Genomic DNA, 19604 nt, shown 5'->3' on the forward strand with positions numbered 1-19604 from the left:
CATTAGGAATGGGAGAAGATTTTGCAAATGACATATCTGATAAAGGATTAGTATCTAAAATCTATAAAGAACTTGCCAAACTCAACACCAGAAAAACAACTAATCCAGTGAAAAAATGGGTAGAAGACATGAATAGACACTTGTCCAAAGAAGACATCCAGATGGCCAACAGACACATGAAAAGATGCTCAACATCACTCATCATCAGGGAAATACAAATCAAAACTACATTGAGATATCACCTCACATGGGGCAGAGTAGCTAAAATTAACAACTCAGGCAACAACAGATGTTGGCAAGGATATGGAGAAATGGGAACCCTTTTGCACTGTTGGTGGGAATGCAAAGTGTTGCAGGCACTCTGGAAAACAGTGTATAGGTTCCTCAGTTAAAACATGAATTACCCTATGACCCAGCAATTGCACTACTAGGAGTTTATCCAAAGGATATAGGAGAGCTGATTCATAGGGGCACATGTACCCCAATGTTTATAGCAGCACTATCAGCAATAACCAAAGTATAGAAAGAGCCCAAATGTCCATCAGGTGATGAATGGATAAAGAAAAAGTGGTATATATACATATGCCATGGAATACTACTCAGCGATGAAAAAGAATGGAATCTTGCCATTTACAACAAAGTAGATGGAACTGGAGGGTATTATGCTAAGTTAAGTCAGAGAAGGACAGATGTATGTTTTCACTCACATGGAATTTGAGAAACTTAACAGAAGACCATAGGGGAAGAGAATGCAAAATAAGTTACAGAGAGGGAGGCAAACCCTAAGAGACTTTTAAATACAGAGAGCAAACTGAGGGTTGGTGGGGGTGGAGGGTGGGGGGTGGTGGGAAAAATGGGTTATGGGCATTGAGGAGGGCACTTGTTGGGATGAGCACTGGGTGTTGTATGTAAGTGATGAATCACAGGACTCTATTCCTGAAGCCAAGACTACACTCTATGTTAGTTAACCTGACAACAAATTATTTAAAAAATAAAAAATAAAAGTAAAAATTAATATTTTCAGTTATATTTTTGAATGATCTCTTTGTTGCATGGATTAGAATTATTGGTTCTATATTAATTTCATAGCCAGTAGCCATATTTCATTTGCTAACTTTTTAAGCATTTTTCATTTGTTTCTCATAAATATTCTAAGTACATACTGAAAATATAGTGTCTCTTTTCCAATGTTTAAACCATTGGGAAAGGCAGTCTCCTGCATATAGTCTTTCCACCCCCACTTAGCTGCTTAAGGATGGGCCTTGGGTCTGGAACATTCCCTTACTAAGAGATAGAGTCCACACAGCTTGTGCCCAGCTTATCACCTTGTGTGGGAATATTTTTCCTTGTTTCAGACTCAATGAGTACTCTTTTGTCTCTGATGAAAGTGTGTGCGTCATATGGCACCTAGCCAATCCCACTGTTATATCTGCCCTCTGAGAGGAAGGGACAGGGTTCCCTCCACTCTGGCATCGGAAGTCTGTGCGTAGGCGAAATGCCCTGCATCTGGCCACAAGGAGAAACCTACTGACCATAGGGGACTGACGCCCACCATCGAAGCTGACTTTGCTGTCTCCTCCTCTGTGTAAGTAAGGTAGTCCATCCAGTTCTTGACGGCAATGTTTTTTGTGTTTTTTTTTTTTTTTTGGCAATTCTCATACCAAGACGCAGTGGGCAGAAGTGTTTACAGTAATCCCCTGGGATGGCATGGTGGTCTGCACCTTTGGGATTGATAACTGGTGTATGGTACTCTGGCCAAGATAGAGCTCTCCTGCATTTTTGAACTGGCTGCATTTGCAGTGGTAACAATGATAAGCATTGTCCTCTCCACCTGAGAGCAATGGAAAAACATTGAGGATTTCAACCAAGGTCATTGCCTTTGTTTCATTTGTCTTCATTTCTTTTTTAAATATTCCAGTTATTTGTAGATTACTGCTTTACACTCCAGTCTTCATATCAGCTATCTCTTTTTTTTTTCTGTTTTGCATCATTCTTTTTTTCTGACTTTTTGGGAGAACATCTATGCTTCATCCTCTACATCAATCCTAATTTGCACTTTCTTCTTTTTTTTAATTGCTTTGTTTATTTTGAGAGAGATAGCTGGGGAGGGGCAGAGAGAGAGAAGCCCAAGAAGGTTCCACACCATCAGCGTGGAGCCCAAAGCAATGCTCAGACCCACGAACTGTGAGATTATGATCTGAGCTGAAACCAAGAATCAGAAGCTTAACTGACTGAGCCACCCAGGGGCTCTGTAGTTTGTACTTTCTCATGTGAGTTTTCATTTTACTTTTTCCTTTCTTGTCTTCTCCTCAGCTTTCCTTATTTTTATTATATCAGTTTTCTCTTAGAGTATTATTTCACTTTACTGACTTTTCATCCTAGTCTGTTCTTAAGATTCCTAGTTCCCCTTTGATAAAGAGTAACGCCAGGTAGAATAACTTAAGGGCTTTTAAAAATACCCAAACTGAGGCCCCTACATAGACCTCTTAAAATCAGAATCCATGTTTAAAAGGTCCCAGTTGATTAATACGCACTTTACAGTTTGAGAAGCACCACCTTCCTATTTTATTGATAGTACATATCATCTTTTAACATACTATATAACTAATTATCTTTATTGTCTAACCCCATTAAGATGAAAACTTCATGTAGGTAACAATTTTTTAAAGTTTTGTTCACTGATGGACCCCTTTTATCTAAGATGGCATCTGGTTTACAGTAGATATTCAGCAACTATCTGATAAATCAATGAAAAATTTTAAATAAGACCTAAAACTCTATTCTTGATAAACATAATAATTATCCTTACTTCTCATACTTAGAGCATAAGATATGGGGGAGGAAAAATAATTTTCCTTCTTCCTTTATAGGTTTTTGGCTGAGGTGCCCATATAATAAAAGACAGATTAACAGGAGAAAGAGAAATAGAAGTTCAAGAACATGTATACCTCCTATATATCTGGGAGAACCCATGAAAACTGAGTTAGTCCCTGAAATGGCCCAAGTGACCACCTTAAATGTCATCTTCACTTAAAGACAAAAGATGTATAAGGGGGTCAGTTATGGGAGGTTACCAGGGAAAGCAGGGAAAGGTTTTTAAGCAGATTTAAATTCTTGCCTTCTAAGTAGTGAATGAGGAATATGGCAGAGCAGTAGGAGGACCCTAGGTTTGCCTTGTCCCATGAATACAGACAGATAACTATCCACTCATGGTAAATACCCCAGGAATCGGCCTAAATCCTTGCCTATTCATTGATAACAGTTTCTAGAGATTTAGACTCATCCTTTTCTTCCTATTACAGAGAAAGAGATAGCCTTATAAATGATTTCGTTTATAAATACAAATTTCGCTTACAGAAGGGTAACTTTTCAGTTTTCAGAGCTTTTCCATTTTCTGATATTTCTTAAAAGTAATCAGTCTAAAATAATCCTTATGCCAAAGAGGCATAAGAGGTAGTATATCTTACTTCCCTGCAAGGCCTACTTGAAATAGATATCAATAAAATAGAGGGGTGCCTGGCTAGCTCAGTCATTAGAGCATGTAACTCTCTTTAAAAAAAAATTTAACATTTATTTATTTTTGAGAGAACAAGACAGAGTGTGAGCAAGGGAGGGGCAGAGAGACAGAGACACAGAATCCAAAGCAAGCTCCAGGCTCTGAGCACAGAACCCGACGTGGGGCTGGAACTCATGGACCGCCAGATCATGACCTGAGACGAAGTCGGACGCCCAACCGAGTCGCCCAGGTGCCCCTAGAGAATGTGACTCTTGACCTCAAGGTCTTGAGTTCAAGCCCCACATTGGGCTTGGAGTGGAATGGAATGGGATGGAATATCATTAGTACTGTGTTCAGTAGCAAGCCAGTTACTAAAATACTCTGTTTACATAAACTTTGAGTACAAATTCATCATTAAATTCTATGGGTTTTATATTTAAAATATTTCTTGAGTCTGATTACTTCTTACAAAGACACCTCTAATGCTAACACTTTATTCAAGCCATTGTCAACTCCCACAGGAAGTATTGTCCTAGCCCCCTATTTAATCTCCCTTGGTTCAGTCTTTGCCATGGATATTATTCTCCATATAGCAATAAGAATGATCTTTTAAATTTTTTTAATGTTTATTTATTTTTGAGAGAGAGGGAGAGACAGAGTGTGATCAGGGGAGGGGCAGAGAGACAGGGAGACACAGAATCTGGAGGCGGCTCCAGGCTCTGAGCTGTCAGCACAGAGCCCAATGTGGGGCTCGAACTCACAAACCACGAGATCATGACCTGAGCTGGAGTCGCATGCTCAGCTGACTGAGCCACCCAGGTGTCCCCAAGAATGATCTTTTAAATTAACAGCTGATCATGTCTTTTTTCTGATCAAAACCTTATAATTGTTTTCACGCACTCACAATACAATTAAAACTGCTTACCTTGACCTACCAAGATGCATCTCCTGCCTCATTTTTGAACCTCACTTCTTTGACCTATGATACTGTATTTTATAATAAGAAATACGTATTTGATCTTTGTCTCTGTTTTTGGCACAGCACTCCTAAACCTTGTGGAATTTCCTGTGATGAGAACCATGAAGGTGTCTTTGGTTGTGCTAACGAGGTGACTTTTGGACCAGCATTTAATAGGGGCAGGTTGCCGGGAGAGCCAACCATGTGATTAAAGGGTTGGAACTTTCAGCCCAGGGAAGTGAGAGGGGCTGCAGATTGAGTTTACTTGCCAATGGCCAAGACTTAATCAATCACGTCTTTATCATGAAGCTTCCACAAAAACCCAAAAGGACAGTGTTCAGAGATCTTCTGGTTTGGTGAGTATGTGGAGATTTCAGGAGAGTTGTGCACTGTGTAGCGTCGAGGCTCCTTGCCTTTTTCCCATATTTTGCTTTACGTGTCTCTTCTATCTGGCTGTTCCTGAGTTATATCCTTTTATTATAAACTAGTGATCTATTAAGTAAAATGTTTCTCTGTGTTCCGTCAGCTGCTCTAGCAAATCACTTGGACCAAGGAAGGGGTCATGCGAACCTCTAACTTATATAGCCAATCATTCAGAAGCACAGGGGACAACCTGGACTTAGGACTGGCATCTGAAATGCAAGGAAAGGGGGGTCATTGAAACATCCAATCTATAGCCAGTTGGTCAGAAGCACAGGTGGTAATTTGTTTATGATTGGTGTCTGAAGTAGAGGGGAGAGACCATTTTATAGGACTGAACCCATAAAATGTAGGGTCTGATACTCTTTTCAGGTAGTCATTGTCAGAATTGAGTTTGAATTCTAGGGCACCCAGCTGGTGTCTGGAGAATTGGTGGTGGTGTGGAGGGAACCCCCTTTCCCTGAGGGTGGAATTGGATAGAAAACCCTTTAATATAATCAGCTCACTCCTTTGCTCGCTCCACTTAAGCCACAGTTGCCTTCTTGCTCACTTGTCATTGCTTCTATATCATTCATGACAAGCTAATTCCAACTGGGAGTTATAACACTTGATACTCCCTCTTCTTGAAGTATTTTTCCGTCATTCTGCACATGACTTGCTCCTCCTCCTTCCCGAAGTTTCTGTTCAAATGTCACATCTTCAGAGAGTCCTTTCCTGAACATATCTCTACCATGTTCTATTCTTTCTGTCTTCATATGACTAATTAAAAACTGAAAATATTTATTTCCATGGCAATGTAAGCACTATAAAAGCTAAAATAACATTTATTCACAGCTATATCTCTGGTATCTAGAGTAGTACCTGACATACAATAAGCCCTTGGCAAAAACAGGGATGTCTTGGTGGTTCAGTCAGTTAAGCATCCGAATTCGGCTCAGATCATGGTCTTGTGGTTCGTGGGTTTGAGCCCCACATTAGGCTCTGTGCTGACAGCTCAGAACCTGGAGCCTGCTTCAGATTCTGTGTCACCGCCCCCCCCTGCGGCTCACACTCTGTCTCTCTCAAAAATAAATAAACATTTAAAAAATTTAAAAAAAAGAAATGATTATTAAATGAATGGTAGAGGGATGAATCAATGAAGTCATCTATGAATTGCATATCTTTATAGAATATGTCACATATAATTCCATGCAATTTATATACTAAGTTATGGAAGTTCATACTTTCTGTGTAAATAACTGTTCATCCCCAGTTGAAGGTAATTATGTCAAACCTATACACAATAACAATAGCATTTTACTACCTTTATTTCTAGGTTCCGTTTCCTGCTTTCTTAACCCTAGCAAACAACATCCCCTTCCATAACCCTGGATTTACCACCTTGTACATACTCAATTTGGACATGCATAAGGAAAGAATCCATGATCTTAAGGATAATTCAGTAGTAACTTGCCAAACTAAAACGCAAAGAGAAAAAATAATTTTAAAAAAGAGAATATCCAGGCACTATAAGGTAATTTCTCATGGTGTAACGTGCATAATTTTAATACCAGAAAAAAAGAGAAGCACAAGTTTTTGAAGTTAAACAGCTGAGAAATTTAGAAATTAATAATAGACAACAACTTTCCCCTCAAAAAAATACCCTGCACCTTGTCATATCATATTCACACTTGAGGAAATCAAAAACAAAGAGAAAATCGTACATGAAGCCACAGGGTTCAAAAAAATTAAAACTTAGAATTTTATATCTGGCAAAATTATTATTCAAAAGTGGAGCAATAAAGCCATTTTCTGACATAAAAAAAAACTGGAGAATATATTGCCACTAGACCATCCCTACAAGAAATGCTGTTTAGAGTAAAACTAGTTAGGATACACTGGGCGATTACAGCATTTGGATAAGTGAAATGAACTACAGAAATGTCTTAAGAGAAAGGAGGGAAGATATTGGGATATTCTGTTATAAGACAGTATACATATAGCAGTATAGTTTTATACTTTAAAAAAGTAGAAAGAAAGTAGACTTAAGTTTAAAATACATATTGGAAGTCCTAGCACAGCTACTAAAAAAAAAAAACAAACTTTAAAAGAAATATAATGTGTGTATACTAAGAGAGGAGATAAAATGAGATTATGTAAAAGACTCATTTAAAACCAGACAAGGCAGGGGAAAAAAGCAGGGGGTTGGGGGATGGGGTGTGAAAGAAACAAAAAAGATGCAATGAATGTAAAAGTTACAAACATGGTAGAAATTAATCCAACTCTATTAGTAATCACTTAAAATATTACTCAATATGACAATTAAAAAACATATTCTCAGAGTGGATAAAAAAAAAGATCCAACTGTATGTTGTCTACAAATATTTTACTTAAAATAAAAAGATTCTCTGGCACCTGGGTGGCTCATTCAGTTAAGCATCCAACTCTTGATTTTGGCTTGGGTCATGATCTCATGGTTGATGAGTTCCAACCCTGCATCAGACTCCTTGCTGACAGTGCAGAGCCTTCTTGAGGTTCTCTCTCCCGCTCTCTCTCTGCCCATCACACACACACACACACACACACACACACACACACACACACTCTCTCTCTCTCTCTCTCCAAATAAACAAACAAACAAACAAACAAACAAAAAAGCTTAAAAATAGAGAGATTGAGATAAGTTAAAGGAATAGAAAATTATATACCATTCTAGCACTTAACAAAAGAAATCTGGAGTGTTATATTAATTTCAGAAAAAGTAAACTTCAGGCCAAGAAAAATGATCAGAGATAAAGAGGAGCATTATATAATGAGAAAGGGGTTAATTCTCAAAGAAGACGTAACAGTCTGAAATATGAATGTACCTAAGAGGAGAGTGCAAAAAATATGTGAAATAAAAACTGAGAGAACTAAAAGTGGAAAAAATCCACTATTATCGTTGTAAGTTCCAACATCCTTCTCTCAATAATTGAAGTTCAAGTACACAGAAAATTAGTAGAAATATAGTTTGCCTGAATATCACTCACAATCTACTTAATCTGATATTTATAAGCTACTCCATCTCATGATGGCAGAATACACATTTTTCTTAAGCTCACTTGGGATATTTAGTAAGATGAACCACGTTCTTGGGTCTTAAAACTCCCGTTAAGAAATTTAAAAGAATAGGAATTACATAAAGTATGTGTTTAGACCATAGTGTAATTAAAATAGAATTCTGTAACAGTAGATAGCTGGAAAATCTCCAATTATTTGGAAATTAAGCAACACATTTCTAAATAACACATGGCTCAAAGAAGATGTATCAAGAAAAATTTAAACATGTTTTGAACCAAATTAAAATTCAACTTACCACAATTTGTGGGATGCAGTGAAAGCTTTACTTAGATACTCTGTCCTCCAGGAGATGGAACATCACTTTTTACTCCTTTGGTGTGGGCTGGGCATAGTGTGTTCCTTCCAAAAATTAAGTACGATTTGGAAAGGGGAGGAAAAGAAGAACTATCCAGTGGGGAAACCTAAACAACACTACCTCAACCAGGCAGTCAAGGTTAACATCAATGATGATAAGTCACGAAGTCACGCTGATGTGAAGAAAATGACATATTATCTTTATCATCTTTCTCCCTGCTCCATACATGTAACTCCAATCTAATCATGAGAAACATATCACACACATCCCAATTGGCTGAAATTCTTCAAAATACCTGACCAATAATCTTGCAACAGTCAGGATAATAAAAAATGAGAAATGTCTCAGGAACAATCATAGCCAAGAAGAGCCTAAAGAGATATTATAGCTACAGGTAATGTGGTACCCTGGAACAACAACAACAAAAAAGTGAGATAAAAATGAAGGAAATCTAAGGATTAAAGGACTTTTGTTTTTAATAACAATATATCACTGCTGGTTAATTGTAAGAAATCCACCATGCTAATGTCCTGTAAGATATAATAGAGACCAGATGTGTGGTGTATGAGAAATCTGAAATTTCTGATCCCTTGAAAATTGTTCTAAAATAAAACGTTTATTTTTTAAAAAGCAGTGGGGAATTGTTTCCATGTGCAGGTAAATCCTGATTTTATCCTTTCAGGGTAATGATGTTCTACAGTTCCTACTTCCACATAAACTCTGCTTATTTTGAGTTTAATAGGAAATTGAACAGCTAAAGACCTATTTTAGGAGGCTCTGTGACTAAAGAGGATTATCAACATCTCCTTCAGGGACCTGGAGTGTGTACTGCTTAAGTTTAACCCAGGCTTGCTCAGCCAAAGCTCTTCTCTAAACTTTCCATCTCCCCTGGTCTTCCTGTCCCACAACTCAAACACATAGAGAATTCTTAGTGCAGTATTTTCCCTCTATACAAGGGAAATTACTGCACACATTGATTTCATCTGTGGAAGGCACAAGTAGGATGTAAATATGAGAAAGAGGAGAGAAGAAAAAACTGCACACTTTTGGAAATAAACTTTGTTTTCCTCTTCTTGAGTCATTTGTTGGTTGCCTGGCAGCCTGCACTGGTTGGGGCTATTCTGTCCTATTGATGGGTCATCAGAGGAGACAGTTTGGTTGTTTGCAGCTTGTCCAGAAGACCTTCGGAGTTCAGCTGTGTAGTATACCTAACAGGCTGCTTCCGTATTATGTCTTTCACTGTCCTTCTGAGCACTTGCATCCTAGTTATTACAAGTCAGCGTCTTTGCCCTTACAGAATTTCTCTTCCTTCCCTGCATCAGCAGAACTTTATCCTTCCTTTCCCTCAAGTTTGCAACCCCGTTTCCTTCTTAAGACATTACAGTCATCAATACAGGTAGTTGTGTTCCGTCTTCCAGGCATCATTCAACTTTCCTGACATTCTGAGGCATTTTTGTATGCCTCCTATATTTCTCTGCAAACTTTTAGAAATAAGGTTTCCATATATTTGCTATTCATACTCTTAATATCACTGTTACTGTGCTGCAACAAGTTGTAGCTGCAAGTCAAGTATTAATTCTGCCCACTTTCCCCCTCGTTATGAGGGGAGTCCTCTATATGTCATTTCCATATCAGTCCTGTGTGTGAAAATACTAGCATGGGTATAACATTGAAGGTCTTGGAGCATAATTTCAGAAATAGTATTTATTCTTTTATATTGTGAGAAGATCCTGATTTTACTTGGTTATTTAATTAAAGGTAGATTTTTCTATCAACCAGAGCAAGCTGAATTAATGATTTCTCTTTGCAGTACAAATTATATTTTTTAAAGAATTTTTTCATGGTTATTTTGAGAGACAGAAAGAGAACATGAACAGGGGAGGGACAGAGAGAGGGAGAGAGAATCCCAAGCAGGCTCCATGCTGTCAGGGCAGAGCCCGATGTTGGGTTCAATCTCATGAACCAGAAGATCATGAACTGAAATCAAGAGCCAGACAATTCACTGACTGAGCCATCCAGGGGCCTCCAGATTGTGGTGGTTAGTGTGCTAATGATCCCAATTCCTCTTCCTCAAGGTAGGAAGGAAGTCTGTGCCAGTGTGTATTTGTATGGGTGTGTGCATGCACATTTATTCTTGTTTAATTTACAATGACTGGTTCCAGTCTAGGATTTTGTTTCTTGCTGGATTTTTGTTGTGGTTGTTTCTCTTTTGAATGTTTTAAATATGCTTTGCCCTTCTCTTTGGAGAAATGTCTATTCATGTCTTCTGCCCATTTCTTCACTGGATTATTTGTTTTCCAGGTGTGGAGTTTGGTGAGCTCTTTATAGATTTTGGATACCAGCTCTTTGTCTGGTACGTCATTTGCAAATATCTTTTCCAATTCTGTCATTTGCCTTTTAGTTTTGTTGGTTGTGTCCTTTGCTGTGCAGAAGCTTTTTATCTTCATGAGGTCCCAGTAGTTCATTTTTGTTTTAATTCCCTTGCCTTTGGAGATGTGTCAAGTAAGAAATTGAATGTGTGAAACTGTGGCTGAGGTCAGAGAGGTTTTTTCCTGCTTTCTCCTCTAGGGTTTTGATGATTTCCTGTCTCACATTCAGGTCCTTCATCCATTTTGAGTTTATTTTTGTGAATGGTGTAAGAAAGTGGTCTAGTTTCATTCTTCTGCATGGTGCTGTCCAGTTCTCCCAGCACCATTTGTTAAAGAGACTGTCTTTTTCCCATTGGATATTCTTTCCTGCTTTGTCAAAGATTAGTTGGCCATAGTTTTTGGGGTCCAATTCTGGAGTCTCTATTCTATTCCATTAGTCTATATGTCTGTTTTTGTGCCAATACCATGCTGTCTTGATAATTACAACTTTGTGGTAGAAGTTAAAGTCTGGGATTGTGATGCCTCCTGCTTTGGTCTTCTTCAATATTGCTTTGGCTATTCGGGGTCTTTTGTGGTTCCATACAAATTTTAGTAATGCTTGTTCTAGCTTCAAGAAGAATGCTGGTGCAATTTTGATTGAGATTGCATTGAATGTGTAGTTTGCTTTGAGTGCTATTGGCATTTTAACAGTACTTATTCTTCCAATCCATGAGCATGGAATGTTTTTCCATTTCTTTATATCTTCTTCAATTTCTTTCATAAGCTTTCTATAGTTTTCAGCCTACAGATCTTTTACACCTTTGGTTAGGTTTATTCCTAGGTATTTTATGCTTGTTGGGGCAATTGTGAATGAGATCAGTTTCTTTATTTGTCTTTCTGTTGCTTCATTATTAGTGTGTAAGAATGCAACTGATTTCTGTACGTTGATTTTGTATCCTGCAACTTTGCTGAATTCATGTATCAGTTCTAGAAGACTTTTGGTGGAGTCTGTCAGGTTTTCCATGTATAATACCATGTCATCTGGAAAAAGTGAAAGCTTGACTTCATCTTTGCCAATTTTGATGCCTTTGATTTCCTTTTGTTGTCTGATTGCTGATGGTAGCACTTCCAACACTATGTTAAACAACAGCGGTGAAAGTGGACATCCCTGTGGTGTTCCTGATCTCAGGGAAAAAGCTCTCAGTTTTTCCCCATTGAGGATGATGTTAGCTGTGGGCTTTTCATAAATGGCTTTGATGATGTTTAAGTATGTTCCTTCTATCCCGATTTTCTCTATAAGAAAGTTTGCTGAATTTTGTCAAATGCCTTTTCTGCATCGATTGACAGGATCATATGGTTCTTATCTTTTCTTTTATTAATGTGATGTATCACATTGATTGATATGCGAATGTTGAACCAGCCCTGCATCCCAGGAATGAATCCCACTTGATTATGGTGAATAATTCTTTTTATATGCTGTTGAATTCGATTTGCTAGTGTCTTGTTGAGAATTTTTGCATCCATATTCATCAGGGATATTGGCCTGTAGCTCTCTTTTTTTGCTGGGTCTCTGTCTGGTTTAGGAATCAAAGTAATACTGGCTTCATAGAATGATTCTGGAAGTTTTCCTTCCCTTTCTATTTTTTGGAATAGCTTGAGCAGGATAGGTATTATTTCTGCTTTAAACGTCTGGTAGAACTCCCCTGGGAAGCCATCTGGTCCTGGACTCTTATTTGTTGGGAGATTTTTGATGACTGATGCAATTTCTTTGCTGGTTATGGGTCTGTTCAAGTTTTCTATTTATTTCTGTTTGAGTTTTGGAAGTGTGTGGGTGCTTAGGAATTTGTCCATTTCTTCCAGGTTGTCCAGTTTGTTGGCATATAATTTTTCACAGTATTCCCTGATAATTGCTTGTATTTCTGAGGGATTGGTTGTAATAATTCCATTTTCATTCATGATTTTCTCTATTTGGGTCATCTCCCTTTTCTTTTTGAGAAGCCTGTCTAGAGGTTTATCAATTTTGTTTATTTTTTTTAAAAACCAACTCTTGGTTTCATTGATCTGCTCTACAGTTTTTTAAATTCTATATTGTTTATTTCTGCTCTGATATTATTTCTCTTCTTCTGCTGGGTTTGGGGTGTCTTTGCTGTTCTGCTTCTATTTCCTTCAGGTGTGCTGATTTTGTATTTGGGATTTTTCTTGTTTGTTGAGATAGGCCTGGATTGCAATGTATTTTCCTCTCAGGACTTCCTTCGCTGCATCCCAAAGCATTTGGATTGTTGTATTTTCATTTTCATTTGTTTCCATATATTTTTTAATTTCTTCTCTAATTGCCTAGTTAACCTATTCATTCTTTAGTAGGATGTTCTTTAACCTTCATGCTTTTGGAGGTTTTCCAGACTTTTTCCTGTGGTCAATTTCAAGTTGCATGGCATTGTGATCTGAAAGTATGCATGGTATGATCTCAATTCTTGTATACTTAGGAAGGGCTATTTTGTGACCCAGTATGTGATCTATCTTGGAGAATGTTCCATGTGTACTCGAGTAGAAAGTCTATTCTGTTGCTTTGGGATGCAGAGTTTAAATATATCTGTCAAGTCCATCTGATCCAATGTATCATTCAGGACCCTTGTTTCTTTATTGATCCTGTGTCTAGATGATCTATCCATTGTTCTAAGTGGGGTATTAAAGTCTCCTGCAATTACCACATTCTTATCAATAAGGTTGCTTATGTTTGTGATGAATTGTTTTATATATTTGGGGGCTCCCGTATTCGGCACATAGATATTTATAATTGTTAGCTCTTCCTGATGGATAGACCCTGTAATTATTATATAATGCCCTTCTTCATCACTTGTTACATTCTTTAATTTAAAGTTTAGTTTGTCCGATGTAAGTATGGCTGCTCCAGCTTTCTTTTGACTTCCAGTAGCATGATAAATAGTTCTCCATCCCCTCACTTTCAATGTGAAGGTGTCCTCAGGTCTAAAATGAGTCTCTTGTAGACAGCCAATAGATGGGTCTTGTTTTTCTATCCATTCTGATACCCTATGTCTTTTGGTTGGCGCATTTAATCCATTTACATTCAGTGTTATGGAAAGATAGGGGTTTAGAGTCATTGTGATGTCTGTAGGTTACATGGTTGTAGTGATGTCTGGTACTTTGTAGTCCTTGCAATATTTCATTCACAGAATCCCCCTTAGGATCTCTTGTAGGGCTGGTTTAGTGGTGATGAATTCTTTCATTTTTTGCTTGTTGGGGAAAACCTTTCTCTCTCCTTCTATTCTGAATGACAGACTTGCTGGATAAAGGATTCTCAGCTGCATATTTTTTTTTCTGTTCATCACATTGAAGATATCCTGCCATTCCTTTCTGGCCTGCCAAGTTTCAGTAGATAGGTCTGCTACTACTCTTATGTGTCTACCTTTGTAAGTTAGAGCGTGTTTATCCCTAGCTGCTTTCAGAATTTTCTCTTTATCCTTGCATTTTGCCAGTTTCACTACGATATGTCGTGCAGAAGATCGATTCAAGTTATATCTGAAGGGAGTTCTCTGTGCCTCTTGGATTTCAATGCCTTTTTCCTTCCCCAAATCAGGGAAGTTCTCAGGTATGATTTCTTCCAGTACACCTTCAGCCCCTTTCTCTCTCTCTTCTTCTTCTGGAATTCCTATGATATGGATATTGTTGTGTTTGATTGCATCACTTAGTTCTCTAATTCTCCTCTCACACTCCTGGATTTTTTTCTCTTTTTCTCAGCTTCCACTTTTTCCATAATTTTATCTTCTAATTCACCTATTCTCTCCTCTGCCTTTTCAATCTGTGCCATGGCTGCCTCCATTTTATTTTGCACCTCATTTATAGCATTTTTTAGTTCCTTATGACTATTTCTTAGTCACTTGATCTCTGTAGCATTAGATTCTCTGCTGTCCTCTATGCTTTTTTCAAGCCCAGTGACTAATTTTACGACTCTTATTCTAACTGTTGTTCTGTTATATTGCTTAAATAGGATTTGATCAGTTTGTTAGCTGTTGCTACTTCCTGGAGTTTCTTTTGAGGAGAATTCTTCCATTTTGTCATTTTGGGTAGTCCCTGTGGTAGCTCCAAACTGCAGGGCACTTCCCCTGTGCTGTCTGGAGTAACTTGTGTTGGTGGGCGGGGCAGCAGTCAGACCCAATGTGTGCTCCCAGCCCATTGCTAGGGCCACAGTTGGACTAGTGTGTACCTTATCTTCCCCTCTCCCAGGGGCAGGACTCACTGTGGAGTGGTGTGGCCCCTGTCTGGGCTACTTGCACACTGCCAGGCTTGTGGTGCTGCTTCTATGGGCTAATCTGGCATATTAGCCGGGGTGGATCCACAAGGTGCACAGGGGCAGACTCAGCTCGCTTTGCCTTCGGTGGTCCGCCTCGGGAGGGGCCTTGCAGCACCAGGAGGGAGGCAGACCCGTTGGAGGGATGGATCCACAAAAGCACAGCATTGGGTGTTTGTGAGGTGCAAGCAAGTTCGGTGATGGGAAATGGATCCCTTTGGGATTTTGGCTGGGGGATGGGAGAGGGAGATGGCACTGGCTAGGGCCTTTTTCCCCGCTGAGCTGAGCTCTATCTTCCAGGGCTAAACACCTCTCCCTCCCAGTGTCCCCTCGCCCTCCCGCTCTCCGAGAAGAGCTGTTGACTTATAACATTCCAGGTGTTAAGTCCCGCTGGCTGTCTGAACTCACACAGTCCAGGCCCTCCGCTTTTGCAAGCCAGACTTGGGGGCTCTGCCTTGCTGGGTGGGCTGGCTGCCCCTCCACTACCCCGGCTCCCTCCCGCCAGTCCATGTAGTGCGCACTACCTCTCCACCTTTCCTACCCTCTTCCGTGGGCCTCTTGTCTGCACTTGGCTCTGGAGAGTCCGTTCTGCTAGTCTTCTGGCAGTTTTCTGGGTTATTTAGGCAGATGTGGGTGGAATCTAAGTGATCAGCAGGAAGAGGTGAGCCCAGTGCCCTCCTACACCACCATCTTCCCTGTTTTTCTCTTCAAAACAATTTAATTACAGTATTGTCTGTCATAAATGATAATGCTGTTTTCTAGTTGTATTAGTTTACTGTTGTTGCTATAACAAATATAAAAAATGTAGTGGCCTGACACACCAGAGATTTATTATTCTACTGTTTTGGAAATCAGAAGTCTGAAATCATTTTCACTGGGTTAAAATGAAGATGTTGGCAGGCCTATAGTTCATCTTGTAACTTTAGGGGAAAATCCATTTCCTTGTCTTATCCAACTACCTGAAGCCGTCCCACTTATAGAATTGTGGCTCTTTTCTCCTTCTTCAAACCCAGGGGTGTAGCATCTTCTCTCCTCTCTGACCTCTGCTTCCATTGTTACACCTTCTCTCTCCGAAGAGAAGGATGCTTACAGTTATAGATTGAGCCCTGAAATAATCTCCCCCTGTCAAGACCCTTAATCACATCTTCAAAGTCCTTTTTACCATTTAATGTACCATATTCACAGATACTGTGTATCAGGATATCTTTGGAGGATAATTATTCTATCTTCTATACTAGTATAGGAAACAGTTTGCCTAGGAGTTGATTGATACTGGATTTTGAGGTTGAATTTTGAAAAGTGGTTGTTTCTGTGTTTGCCCATTACTAAAATTTATGCTATGGTGGGCCTGACCCAAACAGATATTTGGGTCTGTTACTTCCCTACATCTAGAAATGCTCTCTAGGTCTCTACAATTTAGGACTTCCCTCAGAGTATGAAAATCCAGATCCTGACAGTAACATCTGGGGATACACGTGACCGATTAGAAAACTCCATATCTCTATTAATGTACAAATCATATTTCCAGGAATAAAGTATAAATGATCTGGCATTTTACAATAGAAAGAGTAGACTGGCAGATACTTCTCATGATTTCTACCTCTACTTCAAGTGTGCTTAAAGATTTCTGAGAGTCTTTTGCCCTGTACTTGTTAGTATCTGACTGGTATTTTAACTTTCCTGTGAAATGTGAACTAGTATTTATAATGTCCATGGAGAAGGGAGAAGCAGAGGGAGAAGGGGATGGATGGTCACACTGAATTTTATTAAGCTCTATGTGTTTAACGCTATTTAGAGATTTTTTAGGTGGGTGAGTGCCCTCAAACTTTAAATAAGTTACATCAGATTGTGACATACTAAAAACTGTGAGAGAAGCAACTTCCCACAGACGAACCATTTGGCTATAAATGTAGTTCAGATAGATATAGGATAAGGATGGTTGTAGAGAGCATGTCTTTATTTTTTCATTTCTGAGCTTAAGTATCTCTTCCTTCACTGATCATGTCCTGGGACTGAGTTTGATGCCAAGTGTATTTACCCATGATAATGTATTTTACTGCACATTATAAATGATTATTTACCTATACTACTTCTTCTTTTTTTTTTTTTTTTTTAGGGAGAGTGAGAGATGGATGGGAAGAGGGGTAGAAGGAGAGAGAGAGAGAGAGAGAGACAGAGAGAGAGAAAATCCCAGACAGGCTCCACACCCAGCACAGAGCCCACACAGGGCTATATCCCATGACCCTGAGATCATGACCTGAGCTGAAATCAAGAGTGGGTTGCTCAACTGACTCAGCCACCCAGGTCCCCCTTACCTGTACTTCTTAAATAAACCTATATCCCCTCCTAAAATAGTTTCTTGCCTTTCCCTTGCATAACAGTAAATGTAATTTTACTGCCTGGTTACTTAATGTCAGAAACCTGAAAGGTCTGAGGCCACTTTCTCCCCTCATCAGTATTTACCATACATCATTAGATACACTTAATACTATCTTCTGTATGTCACCAAAACACATCTACTTCTTTCCATTCCCACTATCACTTCCCTAGCAAAGTTAACCATTCCTGAAATTATTATAATAGCCTCTAACTAGTCTCCTCTTGCCTCCCTCACAGGTTCTTCCAAAAGTGAAAATTGATCCTAATCTTAGCCCCACCATCACTCCCCAGAAAAATTCTTAAATCATTCTCCTTTCCTTTTACAGCCAAAAAAAAGCATTGAACGGTTTGTAAGGCCTTATTTTCACTAATTTGTACACCCAGACTCTTATATTTTCCCATTGTGATAGCTGAAAATATAATGCAATGACTCAAGAGTTCAGGGCTCTGGAATTAGAATTCTGGTTCATCTCAGTACAAGTCTGTGTGGTTTGACAAGTTGCTTCCTTTCTGTGATTCAGATATATCATCTGTTAAATTAGGATGATAATAATAGCTCTTCAATTGACTCATGACAATGCGTAAAAAGGGCCTCATTATGGTATCTCATGTACTTTTAAATGCTCAGTTAATTATGTGTTATAATTATTAATATTATTATTCATAGTTAACCAGGTATTTTAGTGTGTGTTCCTCCAGAATTGGAACTTGAAATAAGGATTCAAGTGTAAATACTTTTGAGAAGTGGTGGCTCCCAATGACCAAGTGGAGAGTAGAGAACCCAAATGGAGGAGAGAAGGAAGCCACTAAAATGTGTGCTAATTAGTAGGTAACCATTATAGGGAACTGAGGCTCAATCTCAGTATGAACACTGTAAGATTTTGTTGAACACACCTCATGGTTACTCTACCTAAGGAGTAAGGAATTCAGGTCTTAACCTCCAACTCATGTCTACCATTTTTTCAGGGCTCCTTTCATGGACATCAGCAACCCACCTCCTCACACAGGTCAGAGATGCTCCTCTGGTCCAAGAAAGCCCTCAGGCACAGAGTTATAGGTACTTGCAATGGGAAGCTATATGACATACACATGAACTAGCAGTCAGGTCTTAGGTTACAGGCAGCATCTGCTATAACAGGCAAGATAATTGAGGCTCAGTGAGGTGAAATGACTGGTCCACCATCATTGCTCGAAAGTGTTTGAGTCAAGATTTGAACCCAGGGACATCAGACTCCAAAGCCCTTGGAGTTTTCACCAAATTATGATGAGGATCAGATTAAAAGTAGTCTATGTGGGGCGCCTGGGTGGCTCAGTTGGTTGAGCGTCCAACTCTTGATTTTGGTTCAGGTCATAATCTTGAGGTTCATGAGATTGAGCCCGCATTAGAGTGTAGTGTATTTTTGTATATATTATATATCATAAAATATATATTAAGATCGTAATTTGAATCAGGCAGTATGACTTTAGAATTTACTTAGACTAAACTGATTTTTATACTTCAAGTATTTAAGATTTCACATTAAGAGTCAGACCTGATTCTGAATTTTGATTGTGCCTCTAATTAAATTCATATCCTAAGGGAAAATTATTTGGTCTATCAATTCCTTAATTTAATTTTACATAAATGAATCTTACATAAGTACCTACCTCATATGGTGGGTGTAATAACTAATGTGAGGATTCAATGAAAGTGATTAGTATACAGAACATGAAAAATAGGCTTGAGAAAATCACACAATATATGTCTGCAAAGGGTAGATATAAAAGAGGGAAAATCCAGCAGATATGAAGAGCAAGACACCGCAGAGCCAACATGCAACATTCCCAGAATTCTTAAGAAAAGAAATGTAAATAAATTCTAATACAGTAGAGGACAAATATCCTGAAATAAAGGGAGACTTGAATTTGTAGTTTAAAACAGCATGTTTCATGTTCCAGGAATCATGAACAGAGATCAAGACATAAATATATTCTATAAAAATGATTAAAATGGAAGGATACAGATAAATTCTAAAAGCATGCTTACCAAAAAGCAAGGAGAAATATATCAGGTTTACCCTTGATTTCTGACTGTATCATTAAAGACAAGTGGGACTGTATTAGTTTTAATTATTTTTGCCTGCAAATTATAAGAAACTTGACTTCACTAGTTATAAACAATAAAGAAAATACATAAAATGATAGGAAGTCCATAGATCAGTTGGCTTATTCATTGATTCACTAATCTCATTGAAGACCCACATAATTTCAAATATTCTTCTTTGCTCTTCTCATTGTTGGCTTAATTACTTGTTCGAATGCAA

At 38.6% G+C, this 19604-nt stretch overlaps 1 protein-coding gene across 1 annotated transcript in view; it reads left to right on the forward strand.

Annotated features, from left to right (window-relative positions):
* Positions 1 to 1465: 1465 nt before the first annotated feature.
* LOC122477337 (melanoma-associated antigen B18-like) overlaps positions 1466 to 19604 on the forward strand; it is a 141337-nt gene continuing 123198 nt past the window's right edge. The window contains exon 1 of the mRNA XM_043570258.1: positions 1466 to 1585. The gene's annotated coding sequence lies outside the window, so the exon portion shown is untranslated. The remainder of the gene's footprint in view (positions 1586 to 19604) is intronic.

Source organism: Prionailurus bengalensis, chromosome X, assembly GCF_016509475.1.
Source record: "Prionailurus bengalensis isolate Pbe53 chromosome X, Fcat_Pben_1.1_paternal_pri, whole genome shotgun sequence".
Taxonomy (NCBI): Eukaryota; Metazoa; Chordata; class Mammalia; order Carnivora; family Felidae; genus Prionailurus; species Prionailurus bengalensis.